A 20,798-nucleotide genomic window follows, 5' to 3' on the forward strand; every position below is an offset into this window, starting at 1 on the left:
TGATGAGATGAAATAATAATTCTCTTGGACTCAAGGTCTGAGACACATGTATGACATTCACAGTGCTGACGAGACTAAGCATGCAGGGAGGGGCTATGGGTAACAGTGGGGGTAAGTACACACATGGGTAGAGTGTAAGTATAAGAGTATAGGGTATAAATACTGAAATCACAAAAAAGTACATTCAAAATGAAAATTATACATTATAGAAAACACAGGGTCCAAAACTTGTGGACAGTAAGTGCAGTAATGCTTCTAAAAGTAACCTGAGATGAATGAAATTTAAAGTGACACAGTGTGTAGTAAGGTGTTAAGTCAGTAGCCTGTGTTATTCCTGCTGCCACCTCTGTATGATGGCCTTCTGCCTCTTTAAACAGCTGAGCACACAGACCGTCAGCCAAATATGGCAATTCTGTAAACTTTTACATTCATCCTGAAGGAAATTTCAGAGTGCTTTAAGTGAAGGAAAGTGCAGGGACAGGCCTTGTTTTCTTTCCACATCCTCCAGCTGAAATTAATCACCAGACCTAACTTATAAACACTGATTCAGATGTCTGAAACTGGTGTTTAAAAAAGAAAAGAAAAGAAAAGCTATTTATTATATCAAGAAGTACAAGTATAAAAACAAATTTCATTCAAGTCATTTAATTCATTTATTATTTCTATTTCATTAAGTGGTTACAGGCTGGTCTTCTTGTGAAAGTATATAAAGAGACTTAATGCATTACTTCTATACTCTGTGGTACCTGATAGTAAGTCTCCTGTATTAGGTCAATTCTCAATCTCACCACAGGATGGCAGTATCGGATACAGCTTATATAAAACAAGGCGAAACCTAGAACTACCTCATCATCATTAGATTACATATCCAACAGTGAGATTGATTTGTTGTGAGAAAGCCTAGTGCGTAAATTGATTGAAATAATAAGTTGCTGAATTTTCTCAGGAACAGTCATCTAGTTCAATTCAGTGAATGTCAGATGATGTTTGTGTGTTGCCAGGTGTGTGGTTTTTAGACCAAACAATTATTTCAGGTCTTGTGTGTGGCACATGTTCCATAATACTTCGTGCCAAGTAAGAATGTCACTTTTGAGAAGTTTTTCTCTGCTGACCAGACACAAGGAGTGAGTTTTGACCAGTACCTTGCGGAACTGCACACACTAAGTAAGACTTGTGAATTTGAAGATTTTAGAGACTCAATGGTGAGGGACAAAATAGTCTGTGGGATTCCTGATAATGGTCTCAGGGAAAGACTGTTATGTGAAGCAGCTCTGACACTGGAGAAAGCAGTCAATATGTGTAGACCTAAAGTTAACTACAGCTAGTAGTTAGTGTAAGTGACCTTTCATCTGAGGGTTTCATCAGTTTTCAAGATTCTAACACAGAAGCAGTCACCCACACGTTACACAGCATACAGATCAGAAGAGTGAATGTCAGAATGAATTTACTGAATGTCATGACTTTCTGCTGGAAAGCTTTAAAAAGGTCTGTTTGCAGGTCCGAAACCGGAGACAGTGGCTGATTTCTGGAGAATGGTTTGGGAGCACAAATCTGCCACCATAGTCATGCTGACTAACATAAGAGAGAGAAAAGAGGTAAAACACATGAATATAGCCCCAGTCCTTGAAATATTTAACAAATTTCAATAAGCCTTTCAGGAGGTCTAACAGGTCATCTTGGTCTGCAAGACATCGCAGGAGAGACATTATTGTTGCAGATTTTGCCTCCACATCTTCAGCATTTACTCTTTGGGGTTTTCATTCTTTGCTGCTTTTGCTTTGCAAAATGTGTTTTGCTCCTCTTTTTTAATGGCCTGCACTGCAGCATCTTCTCTATGTAGTTCTTGGCTTCTGCACAAGTTATTTCAGCAGGTCTACACATATTGACTGATTTCTCCAGTGTCAGAGCTGCTTCACATAACAGTCTTTCCCGGAGACCATTATCAGGAATCCCACAGACTATTTTGTCCCTCACCATTGAGTCTCTAAAATCTCCAAATTTCAATATTTCATTGTGGAAATAAATACTGTGACCTCTACTACTCTACTACTCTGATCTCATGGAAAACCAGAAAACAGCCAACAGTAGCATTATCTACTTGTGATGCAGAATACATGTCCTTATCATCAGCCATTCAGGAATGTATCTACTTAGAGCAGCTACTCAAAGGTATGGATACATACCAATACGCAACAAACAAAACTGTATGAAGACAACCAAGGTACAATAGCAATAGCCAGAAACCCAGTTTACAGGCAAAGGTGCAAGCACATTGACATCAAGTAGCACTTTATAAAGGAAACTGTGAATGATGGCAAGGTAATCTTGGAATACCTACAGAGCAAATGGTTGCTGACATTATGACAAAGCCAGCCACTAAGCTAAAGTTAAAGAGGTTTGCTCGAGACGTGTTTGGTACTTAAAAGAGAAAAAGGTTTATGTTTACATCGTTTATGTGAAAGAGAAGACTTATTTGTTATTTTGTTTTCAGGTAACTTAATAAGCTAAGAGCAAGTGTGGGTGTTAAGTATTGCACTCTTACTCGTTAGATTACGGCATCAGCCGAACTACTCTTGTTTTATTGAATGTATTACGGTTCATTTGGGTGTGATGTCATTACGTTATACAATGCACTCTATGTAAAACGTTTATAGTGTTAATGTCGGATGTACAGAGCCGATGCTTGTTCAAGTTTATTAATAAATGTTCCAAAGAAGTAATGAGACGTGTAACGTTTTGTTTGTTTTCATACGCGTGTTCAAGCCCATTCAAATCCATTTTAAAACAAATGAGACAAGTCTTTAAAGAGCAAATGGTGGCATATAAAATAAGAGCTGTGTCTGTGCTTATGGTATCTGTCTGCATCTCAGTCTGTCCATAAGCTGAGGTGTTACAAACAGCAGAACTGATTACTGGAAGTTTAAGAATGAACAGATATTTAGAGACTTTTCCAAGACAGAATATGAGTCAATCCAACTTGAATAAATGCTATTATTTATTGAATAACATTTAATAAAACCAAGGCATTGAGTCTCAATAACTCTCCAGTAAACAGAAACAAATGACCACAACCAAAAATCCAGACATTATTCATGGTACTGAATATACATTTTACAAAAAGCTCTCTTTTCAATATTAATATAATTTATCTTAAATAAAATATCAATTATAATGTAATAAATCAATACAAACATGAAAGAAAGTTTGCAAATAGGAATAAAAAACGATATAAAATTTTGCACCAATTATAAAAGAGTAAGCCTGAATTAAACAATGGTACATAAACAATCTGAGTCCAAGGAGTGAAAAAAGCAGTGTTAGAGATTTTGAGACCAAAACAAATAAAAAGAACAAATAATCACTGAATACAAAACACAACTAGATGAAATATTGAGAAATATACAACGACGACTTTTTCTGGATTCACTGCTATGGCCATGAAACTACAGTGTGAACCTTTTGAGTCAGCAAGTATTCTGTATATTTCTAAGTAATCAGATTTGGGTAAAACAATGGAAAAAGACCAAAAATGACTTTGCTATGGCTTCACAGCTGCAGCTTGAACAGTTCAACAAACAAGTCCAACAAACTCAGCTCCAATAACAAAACTATGAAAGTGCATAGATAACTGTTAACTTTTTTATAAACAGCAGCCAAGATTAAACATCCAGCTTCAGAAGCTTATTCTTCAATGACTGCACTCTTGCAGTACACTGAGAGCCAAGGGTCAGAAATAATGTCTGGGTCACCTCGAAGGTATACTTCTTCAGGTGCTCAATGTTAAGTGCATAAATGATACCAAAAAGTAAAGCAAATGCATTTGGCAGGTCATCAACATCATCAAGCACAATTTTCTCTTCCAGCACCACAGCTATACTTCTTGTGTTTGGGTTGGTTATTGCCACATCTTCAACAAAACTGAGGATATCTACTTTGAGTCCCTTAGTGCAGGTTTCCTTCTGGACTGTGTCCTACAGAGACAACAAACTATGGGTCAAAATCAATACAGGACAAAGATAAGAAAAAGAAGAAGTGTCTTGTTCAAGGGTACAATCAAGGAAGTTATGTTTTGTGCTGGGGCTTGAACACACAACCTTCTTATCAGAGACTCAAAGCCATCACTACAGCTAGCTTGCACTGCTTCACTGGAATCTTTAAGTGCCATTAATTCAGTGGGAGAAATAGCTGAATCAATGCAAACTAGTTATGGTGTTGCTCTGGCATGGTTGTAATGGCTCAGTGACAGAAGGCTTGATCAGAAGGTTGTGTTCAAATTCCAGCACACTTCCAAGCAGCATTGGTTGAGTAAGACCCTTATCTTTCAGCTTAGTTGTATCCTACATCAGTCAAATGAGCAAGTGTGCTGGGTTATGTGTCATTTTATGCAACATTAAGATATTACAGCACTTTACTGACGACCCAAATTGTCAGTCAACTGCTGTAAAATTTAGAGCGTTTTGGTTTCTTATGTTCACTAATCATTAAAATATTTAATACACTTACATTTTTGTTTTAAGGCGAGTCGTTTGGGTTGTAGTCTATACACTCCCAATAGCACATTCTGAATGCCCTTAAAATGCAATTTGAGAAAGGATAGCATTCTCACAAACTTCTCCACAGGCCAGCCATGTTAGACATGACGGATAAGATAAAAAATATTAGCAGATACGTTCTCAGTAGATTGTCCTCCTTTTCTCTCAGAAACAAGGGAAGGCCACAAAGTGCTGCAGATTTCCTGTGTGTCAGGATAGCAGTGGTCTAAAACACAAATAGGAAGCAGGAAAAACATGGACAAAGTAAATGGCTTTTACTACAGCTAACATTTGTAGTATGCAGTCATGTTTTTTAAAACCTCACAATTTGAAGTAAACTGATGTTGTTACCCGTTCATCAAGTCTGTCTAGGAGTATTTGAATTTCTCCTCCCAAGGCTCCACTTCTTGATCTATAGAGCTTGATCAATCGTGGTGCAAGTGAGTCCAAGTAACTAAGAAAGATCTGCCTGAGATCAACTCGAGTAACTCTGTAGAATTCTGCATATATCTGCAAAAAATAGAAATAGTTCAAATTCACTACCCTAATGTTATGTTTGGGGATGAAAACATGCACTAAAATAAACTGCTGTAAAAATATATCAGATGATTTTTTTTTTCAACTTTTGTTTGCATAAATCTGTTAATCAACCTCAGTTCTGATCAAAACTACTAAATGTTCAAAAACATCCAGGATTTTAACTCTTTAATTGCCAAGTTCATAAATGATGTCACTGATTTGGGGAAAAAACAATATATAAAGTAATTGTGGACTGGATATTTTTTTTACTTTTTATCACAGTCTTGGACATGTCAAAGATTAGTAACAACATTAGCTCTGATGCATTTTTGGTTTTTTTTGCAGCATCAGATTAAATTTTTTCTCCCTAATTTACTGTTGGTGGCTGTTTTTGCCCCATAGACTTCCATTATAACCACATTTTTTGTCTGCACAGCCATGACACTATATAATCATGCATTCTTGATTGTTGCTGGTTTTCCCTGTTGGGAAGAGGTAAAATTTGTGATTTTTACTGTTGATGACCAAGTGGCACCATTAACCCTTTAGATAGGCCTGAGCAAAGAAAGCTTAGTTTCTGGCTTTTGTGTGTGTGTGTGTGTGTGTGTGTGTGTGTGTGTGAAAGTGAGAGAGACCACCCACCCTGGTGCAGAACACCATGGTCGTGAGTTATATTCCGAAATGGGGGAGGAATGTGATCCTCATCAGCACAAGGCACCGCGAGGCAGTGGTGACAATATTCATAAATCTGATGCAGAGTAGATTTTTTACAGAAAAAATGGAAAAGTGTATCGCTGAAGGATTTTAAGGTAGTTTCAAACTGGCTTTACCATCAAGAAAAGACAAGCATTTCATACACAGGCCATACATAGGTTTAGTCTGTACTTCTCACCATCCAAAGGCCACAGGTGCAGAAATACACTTTGTTTTTGTGTACTCCATGTAGTTGTGAGGGCTGAGGTACATATTTTGATTTTCTCAGACACATCAAGGTTAGTGTGCAAAGGTCTTTCTCTAGCTTTCACACACACCCACATGATAACAACTACTGCTGAACAACAAAAGCTAGATTTCAGTTCACCACCAGGTTCCCAGCCGTTATTAACTGAGCGATTTGGTGAACTCCTCGCCAGTTCTGCGGATAATCCAATAAAGTCACGTTCCCATACCGGGAGTCGAACCTGGGCCACAACCAGGAATCCTGACCGCTAGACCATATGGGAGGGCTCCCCAGGAGAGTTGAGATCGGCGTTTTACTCGACCACCAAGCAGTTTGAGCTCCAGCGCGGTATCATCCAGAGCTTTGCATGGGAACCTTGCATTGCAGAGCACAAAATCGGCCAGCGCTGACCGAGCATTCAGCTACTCGAGCTGTCACTCCAGCGGAAGATCAGCCGCTAGACAGAGCGTGGGCTGGTGTTCCTGGTGCAGAAAGCCAGCATACCTCCTAGTACAGGACTCTCCACATTTCAGGGATTGTGGGAGGTGTTACTCTGCCAGCAATTCGGCAGCTGGAGTCTGTGGCACACCTCTGGGCTCTTAAAAGGCAGCCGAGCCAGCCAGGAGTCGAACCTAGAATCTTAAGGGGAGCGGGGTCCTACCTGCTTATGCTTTTCAAGTGACAAATGGCCAAAAGCCTTGCCTACCATTCAACGGTGATGTGGAAAAGCCAATGCCATGACCCGGATTCGAACCGGGGTTTCTGCGACCACAACACAGAGTACTAACCACTATACGATCACGGCACCCCACACACCTGGGCCGGCTGGTAAAAGGAGCTGCTACATGTTGTGATATGCGTTCTGGTGCCCCTCTGGCCTGGTGCAGTGGCTTTTGATTTAGATATGATTGGAATAGTTGTAGTCTTTTTTGACACTATATCGAGAGACGAACAGATTCATACCCAAATGATACCTTCTGTGCTTTTTAAATAAAAAAACAAACAAATAAATTAAAAAATCCTGCAACCCGGATACACTACATGATTAGTTCTATTGACACTGGGACTGACACTCACAGACACCGAGAGAGAAAATAAGCCAAAAGAGAGTTCTCCTCAGTTCATCAAGAAGCTTAAGAATGATTTAAGTTGAAGAGGTCAATGGTACTGTGGCTTTGGTTATGTAACGTTTTGCGCAGTGAATCGAAATGAACACAACACCAACATGCTGCTGGCTGCAATCAGTGATCGTTTTCGGATTCCGTTGAGGAAGCGTTCCCGGCCGTTATTAACTGAGCGATTTGGTGAACTCCTCGCCAGTTCTGCGGGTAATCCAATAAAGTCACGTTTAACGGTAACATTATTAGCTAGATGGCATATTCTTCTGCTATGGAAACAAATTCTCCCTCCATCTTTTGATGACTGGCAGTAAGATGTTATGAGCTTCATTCATTTGGATAAAATTAGGTACACAATAAAGGGCAATACTGGCATATTTTCTGAAACTTGGGGCCATTAATTTTTATTTTTTTCTGATTATGTGAATTCTTCTTCTATAGTTGGTCAGTCTAATCATTAGGATGTCCTTATAATTGTGGCTTGATCAAGTATGTGCACTGTGTATACATAATTTATATTAATGTTTTGTTTGCTGATGTAAACGATTGTGATTATATTTAGTTAGTTAGTTAGTTAGTCTCTAAACTCAGATTCAGTTTCTTCTGTACATATTTGACATACACTATTTTTTGGTTTGTATAACTGTATATATATAATCAGAAAGAGGACATTCTTTAAAAAAGAGAGATTTGATTTGAAACCTGAACTGCTATCAGGTCCATGCTGAACACCTTCTGACCAATCCAAATCAAGTATAAATTTTAATCTCAATACTGCACATAATTATCAAATAAAAGTCTATCCAGCTGTTATCCAAAAGTCTGAAATAATGTTTCTCTTAAGTGTTTTAATTCAAATCCATATTTTGGTGTGATTTATACACATGGGTTTGTCCATTTTTGGATGCTTTATTATGTCCATTTTATGATGAAACAGGAAAAGACTTTGAAAATCATCTGTCATTTTCTGATCATGTTAAATATCAACACAACTAGACTGAAATATACAGGTAAGATATGCAACTAATTGTAACATGAACAGAGCAAGATATAAACTGATATCTACTGGTTTCCTGTCAGGGCTGTGGACTGTTTTCTGGTCACTAGAGGCCCCCACTGCCTTTTTGTTGGTGTCCAGTCTCTGTCATTATGTCTAATAGGTGTCTCCTGTGCTTTGTTTAGGTTTGTGTATTTAAGTCACCCTTTTCCTCCACAAATACTTTGCTTAGTGTTTCCTGTACCTTGATTAAGTCTAGGTCAGCCGTGTGCTCTGGTTTATGGCCTTGTCCTTAAAAGACTTTGTGCATCTGGTATAGTTCTTTGTTTTGATTGATTGACAAGTGCTCTTTTGAACGCCTTATGGATTTATTTTGTGGACTAATTAGAATGACTTTTTGGAAGTATTGACTTTGTTTTTTGATTAGACTCCTGTGAACCTTTTGTATGCTTTTGGATTAACCTTGTGGATTTTGGGGATTTATTCTTTGGAACTACTGTCAAGTCTTTTGAGCTGACTTGTTGGATTTGTTTTGTGGATTATTTGACTTGCATTATTATCTAATTAAAGATAAGTAAACATTTCTCCAGAACTGTGATCTGGTTATCTGCATTTGTGTTCAGCCCCCTTTGATTGTGTTCAAGTTTTCTCACTAGTCCTGCCCTCAGTCGCTGCCATAACCTACTGTTCCTTCATTGGACCACTTTTGATAGATACTGACTACTGCAGACCGGGAACACGCCACAAGAGCTGCAGTTTTGGAGATGCTCTGATGCCATCACAATTTGGTCCTTGTCCATACTGTAGGCTTGCCCATTTTTTCTGGTAAAAACCTATAAACTATAATATTGTGCTCACCATACAAATAGATGTACGATAATACTGGATTCAGGAAGCTTCTGCAGATGACAGCAGAGGAGTGTGATATCTTGCTGGGGATGGTTGGACCTCTCATAACCAAGCAGCACACACAAATGAGACGGGCCATATCCCCAAAAGAGCGTCTAGCTGTGACCATGCGGTTTTTGGCAACAGGTGGGTCTGGCAGAACAATATTTGATTCAACAAGTATTACTTTTAAGTGTGTATTGCTATATTTTATAGTTACTTTATTTCTTGTGCAGGCGAAACGTTCAGTTCCCTCAGTTTCCAATACGGGGTTGGGGTAAGCACCATTTCTAACATAGTCATGGAGACCTGTGCTGCTCCTGTAGGTACTCACTGATTCCCAACATTTACTCAAATGCTGTACTTAAAGGACACATTTAGTACATTGGTAAAAAATAACTTTTAGTAAAATTAGCTTAAAAATGAACATCAGTTTCAGTAAAATGCATCAGTTATTTGTGATGGTCTGTGAATTCCAGCCTACAGTGTCAATTTTACTATGAGGTTAGGACCATCAAATTTTTTGTTCCAATCATTTTGTAATGATTTCAATCTTCAACATGGCCTTACTCAATATTCCAGATATCAAGTTGATGATTTTACAGAATGTTCTTTACATTATGATGATTTTATGTACAAAACAGTCACCAATAAAATGACTATCTGGGTTTTCAGTCATGTATAACTCATAACTAAAAGTAATTTTAATAAAAGTATACATATGTATAGTTTATAAATGATCTGAATGCATCTTCCACCACTGATTACCAGTAATGTACAAAAAACAGTAGTATGCTGTGGTGATCAATATAGCTATAACGTCCCAGAGTATTTGTATTTTCAAGGTCACTGCTTTTTGTATTTTAATGTTTATTCTGTAATAGTCAATGAAGCCTTAAGTAATGAATCCATATTTGCAATGCTTCAGAAATGTTTGATTTTTATGCTCTGTGACAAAGAAATAATGTTCAAATCTGTTCTTCTGTTCTTTTGCTAGACCCACAACAGAGGCAGAATGGCTCTGATTATAGCGCATGATTTTCAATCTAAATGGCAATTCCCATATTGCTTATTGCACTTGATGGTAAACACATCCGTACACAGCCTCCAGTTAAAGGTGGCAGTCTTTACCATAATTACAAGTCCAGCTTCTCTGTAATAATGATGGCTGTTGTGGATGCCAACTACAAGTTCGTCTACGCCAGTGTGTATTTTGTAGAAGAAGGAAAAGTGTCTTTCTTAAAGCATGGTGCTTCTGTTATTGATGTTAGCCTTTTATGCATAGAATACTATGTATATACTGTATCTTCAGACTATACAACTTGGGTGTACTTTGAAAGCATTGAGACAGGTGTCCATGACTGTTAGAAATAGTGCTTACCCCAACCCTGTATTGGAAACTGAGGGAACTGAACGTTTCACCTGCACAAGACATAAAGTAACTAAAATATACAGTGAGGGGAAAATTATTTGATCCCCTGCTGATTTTGTATGTTTCCCCACTGACAAAGAAATGATCAGTCTGTAATTTTAATGGTAGGTGTATTTGAACAGTGAGAGGCAGAATAACAAGAAAAAAATCCAGAAAAATGCATTTCAGAAAAGTTCTACATTGATTTGCATTTTAATGAGTGAAATAAGTATTTGATCCCCTATCAATCAGAGAGATTTCTGGCTCCCAGGTGTCTTTTATACAGGTAAGGAGCTGAGATTACAGTAGGAGCACTCTCGGGGAGTGCTCTTAATCTCAGCTTGTTAACTGTATGAAAGACACCTGTCCACAGAAGGAAGCAATCAATCAGATTCCAAACTCTCCATCATGGTCAAGACCAAAGAGCTGTCCATGGATGTCAGGGACAAGATTGTAGACCTACATAAGGCTGGAATGAGCTACAAGACCATTGCCAAGCAGCTTGGTGAGAAGGTGACAACAGTTGGTGCGATTATTCCCAAATGGAAGAAACACAAAAGGACTGTCAATCTTCCTCTGGGGCTCCATGCAACATCTCACCTCATGGAGTTTTTCAATGATCCTGAGAACAGCGAGGAATCAGCCCAGAATTACACTGGAGGATTTTGTCATGATCTCAAGGCAGCTGGGACCATAGTCACCAAGAAAACAATTGGTAACACATTATGCCGTGAAAGACTGAAATCCAGTAGCGCCCACAAGGTCCCCCTGCTAAAGAAAGCACATGTACAGGCTCATCTGAAGTTTGCCAGTGAACATCTGAATGATTCAGAGGTCATGTGGTCAAATGAGACCAAAATCCAGCTCTTTGGCATCAACTCAACTCGCCGTGTTTGGAGGAGGAGGAATGCTGCCTATGACTCCAAGAAGACCATCCCCACTGTCAAACATGGAGGTGGAAACATTATGCTTTGGGGGTGTTTTTCTGGTAAGGGGACAGGACAACCGCACCGCATCAAAGGGACGATGGACGGAACCTCCTTCCCTCAGCCAGGGCATTAAAAATGGGTCGTGGATGCAAAGAGGAGTGGGCCCAAATTCCTTGAGATGTGAGATGTGTGCAAACCTGGTGGCCAACTACAAGAAATGTCTGACGTCTGTGATTGCCAACAAGGATTTGCCACCAAGTACTAAGTCATGTTTTGCAAAGGGATCAAATACTTATTTCACTCAAATCAATGTATAACTTTTTTTGAAATGTGTTTTTCTGGATTTTTTTCTTGTTATTCTGTCTCTCACTGTTCAGATAAACCTACTATTAAAATTACAGACTGATCATTTCTTTGTCAGGGAGCAAATGTACAAAATCAGCAGGGGATCAAATAATTTTTTCCCTCACTGTATACTGTACATTGGCTAATGGTGACTTGTGAGGACTTTCATTCATATATATATATATATATATATATAAACATAAACATACATATGCTAATTCCAGAAACAAACAATGTGATTTCTGTGGCATTTCACACTGACACTGTGGACCATATGTGTGTATGTGATGTAGCACTAAATGTGATGCCCTCTTTTATGTTTTAATCAACATGCTGGAGAGCTTCAATGTCTTTTTAGCCACTTCACTTTACTTAGCATTTTGCACAACATTTCTTATAGCACAACTTGCGGTTCCCCTCTAAACTGTCCAGACACACACACACACACACACACACACACCCGGAACCAAAATCACATGTAATCATTCATAACATCACATCTTCCCCACTTTAAAAGTAAAGCACTATCTTTGGGATTCTTTACTTCTATTACTAACTTTTATGCAAAAAACAACCTTTTTTTCTTTTATCTAACAGTAACACAATAGTTGCAGTTTAACTGTGAGATATTACAATCAACCTTTTTCTTTTTCAACTACCCCAGTCCTTGAAATATTTAACAAATTTCAATAAGCCTTTCAGGAGGTCTAACAGGTCATCTTGGTCTGCAAGACATCGCAGGAGAGACATTATTGTTGCAGATTTTGCCTCCCCATCTTCAACATTTACTTTTTGGGGTTTTCATTCTTTGCTGCTTTTGCTTTGCAAAATGTGTTTTGCTCCTCTTTTTTAATGGCCTGCACTGCAGCATCTTCTCTATGTAGTTCCTTGGCTTGTGCACAAGTTATTTCAGCAGGTCTACACATATTGACTGCTTTCTCCAGTGTCAGAGCTGATTCACATAACAGTCTTTCCCTGAGACCATTATCAGGAATCCCACAGACTATTTTGTCCCTCACCATTGAGTCTCTAAAATCTCCAAATTTCAATATTTCATTGTGGAAATAAATACTGTGACCTCTACTACTCTACTACTCTGATCTCATGGAAATCCAGAAAACAGCCATTCAGGAATGTATCTACTTAGAGCAGCTTCTCAAAGGTATGGATACATACCAATACGCACAAACAAAAGTGTATGAAGACAACCAAGGTACAATAGCAATAGCCAGAAACCCAGTTTACAGGCAAAGGTGCAAGCACATTGACATCAAGCAGCACTTTATAAAGGAAACTGTGAATGATGGCAAGGTAATCTTGGAATACCTACAGAGCAAATGGTTGCTGACATTATGACAAAGCCAGCCACTAAGCTAAAGTTAAAGAGGTTTGCTCGAGACATGTTTGGTACTTAAAAGAGTAAAAGGTTTATGTTTACATCGTTTATGTGAAAGAGAAGCCTTATTTGTTATTTTGTTTTCAGGTAACTTAATAAGCTAAGAGCAAGTGTGGGTGTTAAGTATTGCACTCTTACTCGTTAGATTATGGCATCAGCCGAACTACTCTTGTTTTATTGAATGTATTACGGTTCATTTGGGTGTGATGTCATTACGTTATACAATGCACTCTATGTAAAACGTTTATAGTGTTAATGTGGGATGTACAGAGCCGATGCTTGTTCAAGTTTATTAATAAATGTTCCAAAGAAGTTGATAATGAGACGTGTAACGTTTTGTTTGTTTTCATACGCGTGTTCAAGCCCATTCAAATCCATTTTAAAACAAATGAGACAAGTCTTTAAAGAGCAAATGGTGGCATATAAAATAAGAGCTGTGTCTGTGCTTATGGTATCTGTCTGGATCTCAGTCTGTCCATAAGCTGAGGTGTTACAAACAGCAGAACTGATTACTGGAAGAGTTTAAGAGTGAACAGATATTTAGAGACTGATATGAAGTTTTTCCAGAGGATGAAAGCTGATTTATACACTGTAAAAAAAAATCAAAAGTTGAGAAACCGAAAACTAAATTAAAAAATTAAGGCAACCGGCTTCAGGCTTTCAGTTTCCTAAACCTGTAGAGTAATAAGTTTAACAACAAGCAACAAGATTTAATTTTTAAGATAAACTGACTTGAATTGAAATGAAAGTGTCCAGAAAATGATATTCTTTGTAGACCTTTTCCAAGACAGAATATGAGTCAATCCAACTTGAATAAATGCTATTATTTATTGAATGGCATTTAATAAAACCAAGGCATTGAGTCTCAATAACTCTCCAGTAAACAGAACCAAATGACCACAACCAAAAATCCAGACATTATTCATGGCACTGAATATACATTTTACAAAAAGCTCTCTTTTCAATATTAATATCATTTATCTTCAGTAAAATATCAATTATAAAGCAATAAATCGATACAAACATGAAAGAAAGTTTGCAAATAGGAATAAAAAAACGATATAAAATTTTGCACCAATTATAAAAGAGTAAGCCTGAATTAAACAATGGTACATAAACAATCTGAGTCCAAGGAGTGAAAAAAGCAGTATTAGAGATTTTGAGACCAAAACAAATAAAAAGAACAAATAATCACTGAATACAAAACACAACTAGATGAAATATTGAGAAATATACAACGACGACTTTTTCTGGATTCACTGCTATGGCCATGAAACTACAGTGTGAACCTTTTGAGTCAGCAAGTATTCTGAATATTTCTAAGTAATCAGATTTGGGTAAAACAATGGAAAAAGACCAAAAATGACTTTGCTATGGCTTCACAGCTGCAGCTTGAACAGTTCAACAAACAAGTCCAACAAACTCAGCTCCAATAACGAAACTATGAAAGTGCATAGATAACTGTTAACTTTTTTATAAACAGCAGCCAAGATTAAACATCCAGCTTCAGAAGCTTATTCTTCAATGACTGCACTCTTGCAGTACACTGAGAGCCAAGGGTCAGAAATAATGTCTGAGTCACCTCGAAGGTATACTTCTTCGGGTACTCAATGTTAAGTGCATAAATGATACCAAAAAGTAAAGCAAATGCATTTGGCAGGTCATCAACATCATCAAGCACAATTTTCTCTTCCAGCACCACAGCTATACTTCTTGTGTTTGGGTTGGTTATTGCCACATCTTCAACAAAACTGAGGATATCTACTTTGAGTCCCTTAGTGCAGGTTTCCTTCTGGACTGTGTCCTACAGAGACAACAAACTATGGGTCAAAATCAATACAGGACAAAGATAAGAAAAAGAAGAAGTGTCTTGCTCAAGGGTACAATCAAGGAAGTTATGTTTTGTGCTGGGACTTGAACACACAACCTTCTTATCAGAGACTCAAAGCCATCACTACAGCTAGCTTGCACTGCTTCACTGGAATCTTTAAGTGCCATTAATTCAGTGGGAGAAATAGCTGAATCAATGCAAACTAGTTATGGTGTTGCTCTGGCATGGTTGTAATGCCTCAGTGACAGAAGGCTTGATCAGAAGGTTGTGTTCAAATTCCAGCACACTTCCAAGCAGCATTGGTTGAGTAAGACCCTTATCTTTCAGCTTAGTTGTATCCTACATCAGTCAAATGAGCAAGTGTGCTGGGTTATGTGTCATTTTATGCAACATTAAGATATTACAGCACTTTACTGACGACCCAAATTGTCAGTCAACTGCTGTAAAATTTAGAGCGTTTTGGTTTCTTATGTTCACTAATCATTAAAATATTTAATACACTTACATTTTTGTTTTAAGGCGAGTCGTTTGGGTTGTAGCAATTTGAGAAAGGATAGCATTCTCACAAACGTCTCCACAGGCCAGCCATGTTAGACATGACGGATAAGATAAAAAATATTAGCAGATACGTTCTCAGTAGATTGTCCTCCTTTTCTCTCAGAAACAAGGGAAGGCCACAAAGTGCTGCAGATTTCCTGTGTGTCAGGACAGCAGTGGTCTAAAACACAAATAGGAAGCAGGAAAAACATGGACAAAGTAAATGGCTTTTACTACAGCTAACATTTGTAGTATGCAGTCATGTTTTTTAAAACCTCACAATTTGAAGTAAACTGATGTTGTTACCCGTTCATCAAGTCTGTCTAGGAGTATTTGAATTTCTCCTCCCAAGGCTCCACTTCTTGATCTATAGAGCTTGATCAATCGTGGTGCAAGTGAGTCCAAGTAACTAAGAAAGATCTGCCTGAGATCAACTCGAGTAACTCTGTAGAATTCTGCATATATCTGCAAAAAATAGAAATAGTTCAAATTCACTACCCTAATGTTATGTTTGGGGATGAAAACATGCACTAAAATAAACTGCTGTAAAAATATATCAGATGATTTTTTTTTTCAACTTTTGTTTGCATAAATCTGTTAATCAACCTCAGTTCTGATCAAAACTACTAAATGTTCAAAAACATCCAGGATTTTAACTCTTTAATTGCCAAGTTCATAAATGATGTCACTGATTTGGGGAAAAAACAATATATAAAGTAATTGTGGACTGGATATTTTTTTTACTTTTTATCACAGTCTTGGACATGTCAAAGATTAGTAACAACATTAGCTCTGATGCATTTTTAGTTTTTTTTGCAGCATCAGATTAAATTTTTTCTCCCTAATTTACTGTTGGTGGCTGTTTTTGCCCCATAGACTTCCATTATAACCACATTTTTTGTCTGCACAGCCATGACACTATATAATCATGCATTCTTGATTGTTGCTGGTTTTCCCTGTTGGGAAGAGGTAAAATTTGTGATTTTTACTGTTGATGACCATGTGGCACCGTTAACCCTTTAGATAGGCCTGAGCAAAGAAAGCTTAGTTTCTGGCTTTTGTGTGTGTGTGTGTGTGTGTGTGTGTGTGTGTGTGTGTGTGTGTGTGTGAGAAAGTGAGAGAGACCACCCACCCTGGTGCAGAACACCATGGTCGTGAGTTATATTCCGAAATGGGGGAGGAATGTGATCCTCATCAGCACAAGGCACCGCGAGGCAGTGGTGACAATGTTCATAAATCTGATGCAGAGTAGATTTTTTACAGAAAAAATGGAAAAGTGTATCGCTGAAGGATTTTAAGGTAGTTTCAAACTGGCTTTACCATCAAAAAAAGACAAGCATTTCATACACAGGCCATACATAGGTTTAGTCTGTACTTCTCACCATCCAAAGGCCACAGGTGCAGAAATACACTTTGTTTTTGTGTACTCCATGTAGTTGTGAGGGCTGAGGTACATATTTTGATTTTCTCAGACACATCAAGGTTAGTGTGCAAAGGTCTCTCTCTAACTTTCACACACACCCACATGATAACAACTACTGCTGAACAACAAAAGCTAGATTTCAGTTCACCACCAGGTTCCTGGCCGTTATTAACTGAACGATTTGGTGAACTCCTCGCCAGTTCTGCGGACAATCCAATAAAGTCACATTCCCATACCGGGAGTCGAACCCGGGCCGCCTGGGTGAAAACCAGGAATCCTGACCGCTAGACCATATGGGAGGGTTCCCCAGGAGAGTTGAGATCGGCATTTTACTCGACCACCAAGCAGTTTGAGCGCCGGCGTGGTATCATCCAGAGCTTTGCATGGGAACCTTGCATTGCAGAGCACAAAATCGGCCAGCGCTGACCGAACATTCAGCTACTCGAGCTGTCACTCCAGCGGAAGATCAGCCGCTAGACAGAGCGTGGGCTGGTGTTCCTGGTGCAGAAAGCCAGCATACCTCCTAGTACAGGACTCTCCGCATTTCAGGGATTGTGGGAGGTGTTACTCTGCCAGCAATTCGGCAGCTGGAGTCTGTGGCACACCTCTGGGCTCTTAAAAGGCAGCCGAGCCAGCCAGGAGTCGAACCTAGAATCTTAAGGGGAGCGGGGTCCTACCTGCTTATGTTTTTCAAGTGACAAATGGCCAAAAGCCATGCCTAGCATTCAACGGTGATGTGGAAAAGCCAATGCTGTGACCCGGATTCGAACCGGGGTTTCTGCGGCCACAACACAGAGTTCTAACCACTATACGATCGCGGCACCCCACACACCTGGGCTAGCCGGAAAAAGGAGCTGCTACATGTTGTGATATGGGTTCTGGCGCCCCTCTGGCCTGGTGCAGTGGCTTTTGATTTAGACATGATTGGAATAGTTGTAATCTTTTTTGACACTATATCGAGAGACGATCTGATTCATACCCAAATGATACCTTCTGTGCTTTTTAAATAAAAAAAAAACAACAAATAAATTAAAAAATCCTGCAACCCGGATACACTACATGATTAGTTCTATTGACACTGGGACTGACACTCACAGACACCGAGAGAGAAAATAAGCCAAAAGAGAGTTCTCCTCAGTTCATCAAGAAGCTTAAGAACGATTTAAGTTGAAGAGGTCAATGGTACTGTGACTTTGGTTATGTAACGTTTTGCGCAGTGAATCGAAATGAACACAACACCAACATGCTGCTGGCTGCAATCAGTGATCGTTTTCGGATTCCGTTGAGGAAGCGTTCCCGGCCGTTATTAACTGAGCGATTTGGTGAACTCCTCGCCAGTTCTGCGGGTAATCCAATAAAGTCACGTTTAACGGTAACATTATTAGCTAGATGGCATATTCTTCTGCTATGGAAACAAATTCTCCCTCCATCTTTTGATGACTGGCAGTAAGATGTTATGAGCTTCATTCATTTGGATAAAATTAGGTACACAATAAAGGGCAATACTGCCATATTTTCTGAAACTTGGGGCCATTAATTTTTATTTTTTTCTGATTATGTGAATTCTTCTTTTATAGTTGGTCAGTCTAATCATTAGGATGTCCTTATAATTGTGGCTTGATCAAGTATATGCACTGTGTATACATAATTTATATTAATGTTTTGTTTGCTGATGTAAACGATTGTGATTATATTTAGTTAGTTAGTTAGTTAGTTAGTTAGTCTCTAAACTCAAACTCAGTTTCTTCTGTACATATTTGACATACACTATTTTTTGCTTTGTATAACTGTATATATATAATCAGAAAGAGGACATTCTTTAAAAAAGAGAGATTTGATTTGCAATCTGAACTGCTATCAGGTCCATGCTGAACACCTTCTGACCAATCCAAATCAAGTATAAATTTTAATCTCAATACTGCACATAATTATCAAATAAAAGTCTATCAAGCTGTTATCCAAAAGTCTGAAATAATGTTTCTCTTAAGTGTTTTAATTCAAATCCATATTTTGGTGTGATTTATACACATGGGTTTGTCCATTCTGACTTTTGGACGCTTTATTATGTCCATTTTATGATGAAACAGGAAAAGACTTTGAAAATCATCTGTCATTTTCTGATCATGTTAAATATCAACACAACTAGACTGAAATATACAGGTGAGATATGCAACTAATTGTAACATGAACAGAGCAAGATATAAACTGATATCTACTGGTTTCCTGTCAGGGTTGTGGACTGTTTTCTGCCCACTAGAGACCCCCACTGCCTTTTTGTTGGTGTCCAGTCTCTGTCATTATGTCTAATAGGTGTCTCCTGTGTTTTGTTTAGGTTTGTGTATTTAAGTCACCCTTTTCCTCCACAAATACTTTGCTTAGTGTTTCCTGTACCTTGATTAAGTCTAGGTCAGCCGTGTGCTCTGTTTTATGGCCTTGTCCTTAAAAGACTTTGTGCATCTGGTATAGTTCTTTGTTTTGATTCATTGACAAGTGCTCTTTTGAATGCCTTATGGATTTATTTTGTGGACTAATTAGAATGACTTTTTGGAAGTATTGACTTTGTTTTTTGATTAGACTCCTGTGAACCTTTTGTATGCTTTTGGATTAACCTTGTGGATTTTGGGGATTTATTCTTTGGAACTACTGTCAAGTCTTTTGAGCTGACTTGTTGGATTTGTTTTGTGGATTATTTGACTTGCATTATTATCTAATTAAAGATAAGTAAACATTTCTCCAGAACTGTGATCTGGTTATCTGTATTTGTGTTCAGCCCCCTTTGATTGTGTTCAGGTTTTCTCACTAGTCTTGCCCTCACTCACCGCCATAACCTACTGTTCCTTCATTGGACCACTTTTGATAGATACTGACTACTGCAGACCGGGAACACGCCACAAGAGCTGCAGTTTTGGAGATGCTCTGATCCAGTCATATAGCCATCACAATTTACTCCTTGTCCATACTGTAGGCTTGCCCATTTTTTCTGGTAAAAACCTATAAACTATAATGTGCTCACCATACAAATAGATGTACGATAATACTGGATTCAGGAAGCTTCTGCAGATGACAGCAGAGGAGTTTGATATCTTGCTGGGGATGGTTGGACCTCTCATAACCAAGCAGCACACACAAATGAGACGGGCAATATCCCCAAAAGAGCGTCTAGCTGTGACCATGCGGTTTTTGGCAACAGGTGGGTCCGGCAGAACAATATTTGATTCAACAAGTATTACTTTTAAGTGTGTATTGCTATATTTTATAGTTACTTTATTTCTTGTGCAGGCGAAACGTTCAGTTCCCTCAGTTTCCAATACGGGGTTGGGGTAAGCACTATTTCTAACATAGTCATGGAGACCTGTGCTGCTCCTGTAGGTACTCACTGATTCCCAACATTTACTCAAATGCTGTACTTAAAGGACACATTTAGTACATTGGTAAAAAATAACTTTTAGTAAAATTAGCTTAAAAATGAACATCTGTTTCAGTAAAATGCATCAGTTATTTGTGATGGTCTGTGAATTCCAGCCTACAGTGTCAATTTTACTATGAGGTTAGGACCATCAAATTTTTTGTTCCAATCATTTTGTAATGATTTCAATCTTCAACATGGCCTTACTCAATATTCCAGATATCAAGTTGATGATTTTACAGAATGTTCTTTACATTATGATTATTTTATGTATAAAACAGTCACCAATAAAATGACTTTATCTGGGTTTTCAGTCATGTATAACTCATAACTAAAAGTAATTTTAATAAAAGTATACATATGTATAGTTTATAAATGATCTGAATGCATCTTCCACCACTGATTACCAGTAATGTACAAAAAACAGTAGTATGCTGTGATGATCAATATAGCTATAACGTCCCAGAGTATTTGTATTTTCAAGGTCACTGCTTTTTGTATTTTAATGTTTATTCTGTAATAGTCA

The 20,798-nt window shown here is 38.2% G+C and overlaps 2 non-coding genes across 2 annotated transcripts; both read right to left on the minus strand.

Annotated features, from left to right (window-relative positions):
* Positions 1-6,724: 6,724 nt before the first annotated feature.
* On the minus strand, positions 6,725-6,796 carry trnah-gug (transfer RNA histidin (anticodon GUG)). Its single transcript has one exon. It is a non-coding gene; the product is annotated as a tRNA-His (tRNA).
* A 10,297-nt stretch (positions 6,797-17,093) lies between these two features.
* Positions 17,094-17,165, minus strand: trnae-uuc (transfer RNA glutamic acid (anticodon UUC)). The gene has a single exon. It is a non-coding gene; the product is annotated as a tRNA-Glu (tRNA).
* Between the last annotated feature and the right edge of the window lie 3,633 nt (positions 17,166-20,798).

Source organism: Hemibagrus wyckioides, unplaced genomic scaffold (assembly GCF_019097595.1).
Source record: "Hemibagrus wyckioides isolate EC202008001 unplaced genomic scaffold, SWU_Hwy_1.0 Contig36, whole genome shotgun sequence".
NCBI classification, from domain to species: domain Eukaryota; kingdom Metazoa; phylum Chordata; class Actinopteri; order Siluriformes; family Bagridae; genus Hemibagrus; species Hemibagrus wyckioides.